This window comes from Brassica napus, chromosome C4 (assembly GCF_020379485.1).
Source record: "Brassica napus cultivar Da-Ae chromosome C4, Da-Ae, whole genome shotgun sequence".
NCBI classification, from domain to species: Eukaryota; Viridiplantae; Streptophyta; class Magnoliopsida; order Brassicales; family Brassicaceae; genus Brassica; species Brassica napus.
Window position 1 is genome coordinate 19,898,640 of NC_063447.1, and position 6,957 is coordinate 19,905,596.

The 6,957-nt window shown below is 36.5% G+C and overlaps 1 long non-coding RNA gene across 1 annotated transcript; it reads left to right on the forward strand.

Moving 5' to 3' along the window:
• The first annotated feature begins 191 nt into the window (after window positions 1-191).
• On the forward strand, window positions 192-1,893 carry LOC106394707. Its single transcript, XR_001278967.3, has 2 exons — window positions 192-1,367; window positions 1,486-1,893. It is a non-coding gene; the product is annotated as an uncharacterized LOC106394707 (long non-coding RNA).
• Window positions 1,894-6,957: the final 5,064 nt, after the last annotated feature.

A 6,957-nucleotide genomic window follows, 5' to 3' on the forward strand; every position in this document is an offset into this window, starting at 1 on the left:
AGAGAAAAAACAAAACCCTAAACCCCAAACATGTTTTTAAAATCTAAACCTCAGACTTATAATATAAATTTTAAAATTTAACTCCAAGTATATTTTAAAACTCAAACGATATATTTAATTCTAAATCTTAAACATTAAATCTTAAATCTTATATCAAATTTAAAATCTAAATCTTAAACATTAAATCTTAAAATCTAAGTCTAGATTAAAAATATTATATCAAATTTAAAATATAAATCTTAAACACTAAATCTTAAATCTACACCTTAATCCTAATACCCTAAACCCTAAACTTAAACCTACACATAAAGTCATGAATCTAATATTTTCAAACTTATAATATAAATTTAAAACTTAAAATCCAAATATATTCTAAAACTTAATCATATACTTCATTCTATATCTTAACCCTAAACCATAAACCAAATACCTCATACTAACATATATCATAATACATTAAATCTTAATTTTAAATAAATTATATTCATACAAGAAAAATATACTACTCCAAACTAATAACATTTCAAATTATACATTTACAAAATAAAATTAAACCAACAAATTTATATAAACCAAAAAATACAATCTAATCTTTTCAATCAAACCCTGAACCATATATATATATATATCATACCCCAAATTCAAACCCTACATACAAAGTCATAAATCTAATCACTATAAATAATATAATTACTAAAGTAGAATCTATTCCTTATATAAACAATAACTTTATTAATTTTATTTTCAATTATCTATCTTAACCACAATTCTATTTCACAAACCTCAAACCATATACTTTATACTTAACTACAATTATATAAACTAATAGTCAACAATAGTATTATTAATTAACAGATTGTCAAAATCAAACTGTAAGATATTGATTATAAAATCTTAATTTTATATCAAACATCAATTTTTAAAAATTAAAAACCAAAAGTCATCAAAATGAAAATAGAATCACAAAAGATAGGAAAAAAAACAAAAAGGAAAAAATCTATTGGAAAACTATTAAAAAAAGGAAAACGATAGGCCAATCAACTCTCATCACGCGGATCACCATTTGAACCGCAGGATCCAATTAAATCAATGGATGAGATTTTTTTATTTTCTTTTCTCATTTTCTTTTTTTCTCTTTCTCTCGCTCTCTCCACTTACCTCGTCGTGACCTCTGATTCTTCTCTTTCACTCTCTTTGTATTTGTCTCTATCTCTCATCTTCTTCTACATGCTTTAAACAATTTTTTTTCTCAACCACTATTACCATAAACGAACCTGTCTCAACCATCATCACCCTAACCTAATCTGTCTCAACCCCATCAGCTCAAGCGAAATCTGTCTTCTCTATTTGTTTATTTCTGAATTTATGTAAGTTGTTTTCGTTTAGACTCTCTCTATTCATCGTTGATTCTATCCTTAGATATGTTGATAACATTCATTTTGTATGTGTTTACATACTGATTTGTTTTTTTGGAATGTGGAGGAGACATGAGATTTTATGGAGGAGACAGAAGATTTGGCGGAGGAGAAGGAGGCGTGACGAGCTGATCGAACGGTGGCTTCAGCACCAGATTGAATCCTTGCTTCAGCCATAGCATCCAGAGCTGGTTGAGGCATCGGTGTAGAAGAAGTGGTATGTGACTGAAAGATGGTGACGTTGGAGCGCTGTGGTGACGGAGACGGAGCCGCAGCTGATATGCGCCGACTTAGGTTTAGGTTTAGTTAATTAGGTTTGGTATAATGTGTTTTAATTAGTTTTGGTTTAATGTGTTCTGGTGTATTTAACTTTTTAATTCTGGTTTAGTGTTACATTTATTTGTAATTTAAGTTTAATTAATAAAAAAACATTTATTTGTAATTTAAGTTTAATTAATAAATAAAAATTTATTTTTAATTACCATTAATTTTTGCATTTAATTTTAAATTATTTTCTAAAATTAATCAAATTTAATTAATTAATCAATATTAATTAATTAAATTGAAGTATTTTATTTTAAATTATAGCATTATATTTATGTCATTATAAAATATTTTACAGCACTAAGAAAAAGCCATAGAAAATCACATAATAGCACAAATCAAATGCTATAAATGACTATCGTATAAGTCACGATTAACGCTACAAAATCTCTATCTAACATAGCACACGAAAAAAATGCTACGATAGGGAAGGGGTCTATTATAGCTGCAGCTGTCACGGCGTTCTTCGAAACGCTACGAAAACGATACGATAGTACATTCTCGACGCTACTAATGTCGATATTTCTTGTAGTGTTTGCATTCATATGAACAACAAAAGACATTTGACTCCTTGAACTTCACGCAAGACTATCCGCCTTACAGCGTTTAGAATATATGAATGAACTCGGAGTAATGAAAATTTCCTTGAAGAATCGTAATGTCATCAAAATAATTCGCAAAGGTTGGACATTCCTCTGGTGCAGAAACCATCTTCACCAATTGAACACAATCCGTTGAGGGCTTACATCTCCGAGTGTAACATGATATTGACGCAAGTGTCTCATACTTTGCATTGTCCATATGAGGGCTTACATCTCCGAGTGTAATGGCGAAAGGCTTGCTCTCGTATTCCTTGCGTCCATCAGGCCTCAAAACCTTGTAGCGTATTATACCATCCATGTCCCGAGTACATCTTTTGATCTTTCCATGATCCTAAAACACCAGAAACCTGGAATTGAAGATAAACTAGTCCTTTCCTTCTTGCTCGAGATTCGACATTTGACTGAAGTCTGAGCCCATGCCCAAAGTAAAGATTCAGTTTATGCCAGTTTTAGAGTATTTCTAGGATTGCTGGGGTCAAAAACGGTTACGACGAAGTTAATGTCAAAATCTCCGTTAAAATCAGCGTAAACTTTTTTAACGAAAGTTATTCTTCGTAAAAAGAATCTTCACAAAGAGCCTTGCGGTAAAATCTGGTTCTAATCTCAATCGAACCACTAAATACCAATTGTCCGGAGGCAAAGAACACGTATCCAAATCGGCCGCGGACAAGCTCAAGTGTGGCCATCGGACCACGCACAAGCCAAGCTCGGTCGCTACGTAGCGACCGAGCACGCACACGGCTCATACGCGAATTCGGAATAAGACACCTTTTGCTCTTTTTTACGATTTCTGATTTCTTCTCATCTTTACTTTCGTGTTCTGATTGCTTGGCGTGTGGTTTAGCAGATATCCGGGACCTCGGGAGATTAGGGTTTTCCTAACTTTCCTAATTTAAACAGAAATCGGCAGTGCGAATTTCGGTTCCCACAGTTTGGCACTAGAAGGAGGGGGTGCGAACTTCGCGAATCTAACTCATAGCCGCAAAACGCTCTAAATCATAGCCGCAAAACGCTTTTACGACGTAGATATCTTCACGGATTACTCGGTTACGTGATTACTCTTGCCGGGGCACCGACGCTTAATCAAAACAATGTCTGGAAATACAAAAGACAAAATCGCAGTTCGCAACAACACTGGTAAGACAACTCCAGCTGCCGCTGCGCCTATGGCCAACGCTTACGCAAATGCCACAGTTCTTGAGAAAATCGAAAACCTTGCTGCGACTTTTCGCCACAGGAAGTGCAATGAAACGAGCTCGCGATTTCTCTTTCTAAACATAAAGGGAAACGATAAATCTTATCAAACCCCGTATGTTTGGCTCATTGCCGAACTAAAGAAATCTCAACGTGTAAGGGTTTTACCAAAACACGTTTCCTGAAAAGTTTTCGGAAAAGTAAAACTTCCTCTCCCCAAAACCGCAAAAAAAACCCTAGGTTATTCGTGAAAAAAGGAAGCACATCAAATCGGGTACATAACTCACCGCTGTACTTCTTCCGACTATCTTGCGAAAAAACCCTAGGTTAGTCGCGGAAAAAAGGAAGCACAGCAAATCAGATACATAACTCGCCGCTGTACTTCTTCCGACTATCTTGCGGACAAACCCTAGGTTAGTCGCGGAAAAAGGAAACACAACAAATCGGGTACATGACTCGCCGCTGTACTTCTTCCGACTATCTTTCGGAAAAACCCTAGATTTATCGTAGAAAAAGGAAGCGCAACAACTCGGTTATGAAACCCCCACGGCTGTACTTCTTCCAAATAACTTTCAGAGAAATAAAGTTAATTTCTATAGAATCACTCGAAACCTAAAACGGCTGACGAAAACTAAATAAAGCAAAACGGGAGATCGTATCCCCACCACTAAAACGTTTTCTGAAGCCTAAGGTTTCGTAAGAATTCAAGTATCACTTCCATAGTAACAAATTCCGCGAGTTGTCGATGTTTGTCACCTAAATCTTATTTCGGAAAAAACTACTCGAAACTTCCACGGATCAATCCCACGGATATGAGAAAAACTTTTGATTAAGTTTGGTTGCAATAATTAACCTCGTCACGGCTCTCGTACAACCAAAACTTGAAAACTTCTTTACGGAACAAATCTCGTAAAATTATGCTCGACAACATCTTGCGAAATAACCTTTGCAAAAATTAAGCTCGACAACCTTTTACGAAACAACTTTCGTAAAATTAAAATCGATAACATTTTGCAGAATAAATTTCGTAAAATTAAACTCGATATTATTTTTCGAAAAAACTTCCGTAAAACTAAAGTTGGCAACATTTGACAACCTTCGTAAATCTAACAACAATCGTAGAAAAAGAATCTCGGACAAGGAAAGAGATGGAGCGAAATCCGAGAATCAAAATTTCGCCCATCCGCCTCTCTCCACGGTCTCACCATCCTTCCTCTCAAGCCTCGATCAGTCGCTAAAATCTCATCACCTGGCAAGTTTTCCTGATCATCCTTGGCGCCTCTTGATCATCCCTGGCTATTCCTAAACGCTAAAAAAGTTTTCGATGAGATGCTCATTCATTTTCGTAAATCCAATGATACTAAGATTGAAACATGGATCACGAAAACCGCAAATATTGGCAGCAGCCTAAACGCAGCTAGAAAAGCAGAGAAGTCCAGGAAGAATCAATATCCTTGCTATTTGAAATGGGCAGACAGTCACGAAAAGAGTAAGAGCAAATGAGCAAGCAAAACGGAGAAGAGGCTAACCCGAATCTTCGAGAGAACTAAGGTATTTCCGACTCGAAATCATGCTTGTAATTCTCGTATGAAATTACTAAGAAATAGAAACGCCTTTAAGACTGCCGTAGAACTTTAAGGAACTTAAAACCTAGGCGGATAGTCTAGCAAAATAAGTCTTAGGCGATTTTTCCTGTCTCGGTATATTATTACATGACTGTTTAGGCAGATCTTGCAAACCGATCTAAACTCCCTCAAAATCGAGAAACGATCGCCACACATATTCAGATCAGTTCCTAAAGAAAAAAAGAACTAGAGACACGAACGTCGCCTTAAAACTGATTCGTTTCTAGCGATTTTCTTAAAGCCGACATATCCCAAGTCGTCAACATCCAAATCACAGTCCCAGCGTCGTCTTTAAATCGACCAAGACTGTCGATCATTCCAATCCTCGGAAGAAGAAACGTACACAACCCTTCAAGGTATCAGTTCAACTGTTTTCTTTCGTAAAAAAGGGGGGGAGGGGGGAGTAGGTACATATACTATACACGTATACTCCCAAACTTACTTCCAAACTTCAAAAACTTTTGCCTTGTCATCAAGAAAACGCTTTCGTCAAAGAAAACTCTCGCAACAATAGGCAGAAAAACATTTAGGCAATACGATGCCTCCATAAATCGTCCCAAAAAAGCAAACGACAATCTAAAATTCGTCTAGACGCTAGCAACATATCCTGACAATCATGAACATAATCTCAAAAAAGACTTTACAACATTTCTTGTCGCAATCATGCGTATAGAAAACCTGTACCAATATCAAACTGAAACTCGACGGTTAGCCAAAATCTTGAAGCCCTTTCCGGCTTTATAAAGCCATTTTCGTATAAAACTTTCTACGAAAAATCTTCAAGCATCAAAGCATTTCTTTCAGTTTCTGTTGAACTAAGTGAGTCAAGGAAAAGCATTGAGAACATTTGTGACGAAGAAAACTCGAGAATAAATGTAGCATCAAGCACATTAAAGGGGACACTTTCTTCCCGACCGCTGGCTAGATCTACCTCTGGTTGACCAATTTGTTCCAGAAACGAATGTGTCATGAGAATCCTCTCAAAAAACCAATGAAAAACGTTCTGCGACTAGATCGTAGTGAAATAAACTTCGGTAACACTCCATGAGTAACTCCAAGCAACTTTCACCTAAGATCGAAATCACAGCAGACACGTTTCTCGTAAAACCCGCAGAAAAACGCTACTTTGACATGTGTATACATATCACCGATTTACAATCTTCGTAAAACCGGTCCCCATTACTTACACGAAAAATCCTTCGTACAATCAGACCAAGTCTTACGAAGAAACTTTTGAAAGTAAACATAACTGGTTTTACGAAGAAGTATATTTTGTAGAGCAAACACAAAGCTGTAAAATCTGACTTTGGATGACCAATCTAAAGTGAGAGATCTTCGCATTACGATTTAATAGATCTCATATTTTAGCCATGCGGCTCAGTGGCTTCTGCCCTTCGTTCCCCTCGGTCACATCCGAGCAGGCAATCGTCCCGCAACTGACTCCGCACTGGTTTTGTATCAAACCTCTTAGGCTACGTCTTCCTCAGACAAAAACGAATCAATTTTCATAAGACTATAGGTAACATTATACAAAACATTCATCCTAAAGCATAGAATCGTTTTCTGTGACGATCAGCCGTCTTAACACGGATAACTCTGGCAAACTTGGCCTATCAATCTCGACAAGCGCTCTTTGGCCCTCGGTCAGTTACGCCTTCCAGTAAAGGTCCAAACCAGAATTTGCCATCCCCTTTAAGGACGATCGTAAACTAACATGACTTTTTATGTTAAAGTACCATGGTCTAATCCTTGACCTACAACATCCTTGGCTATCTGAGTGAACACATCCTTCACGCC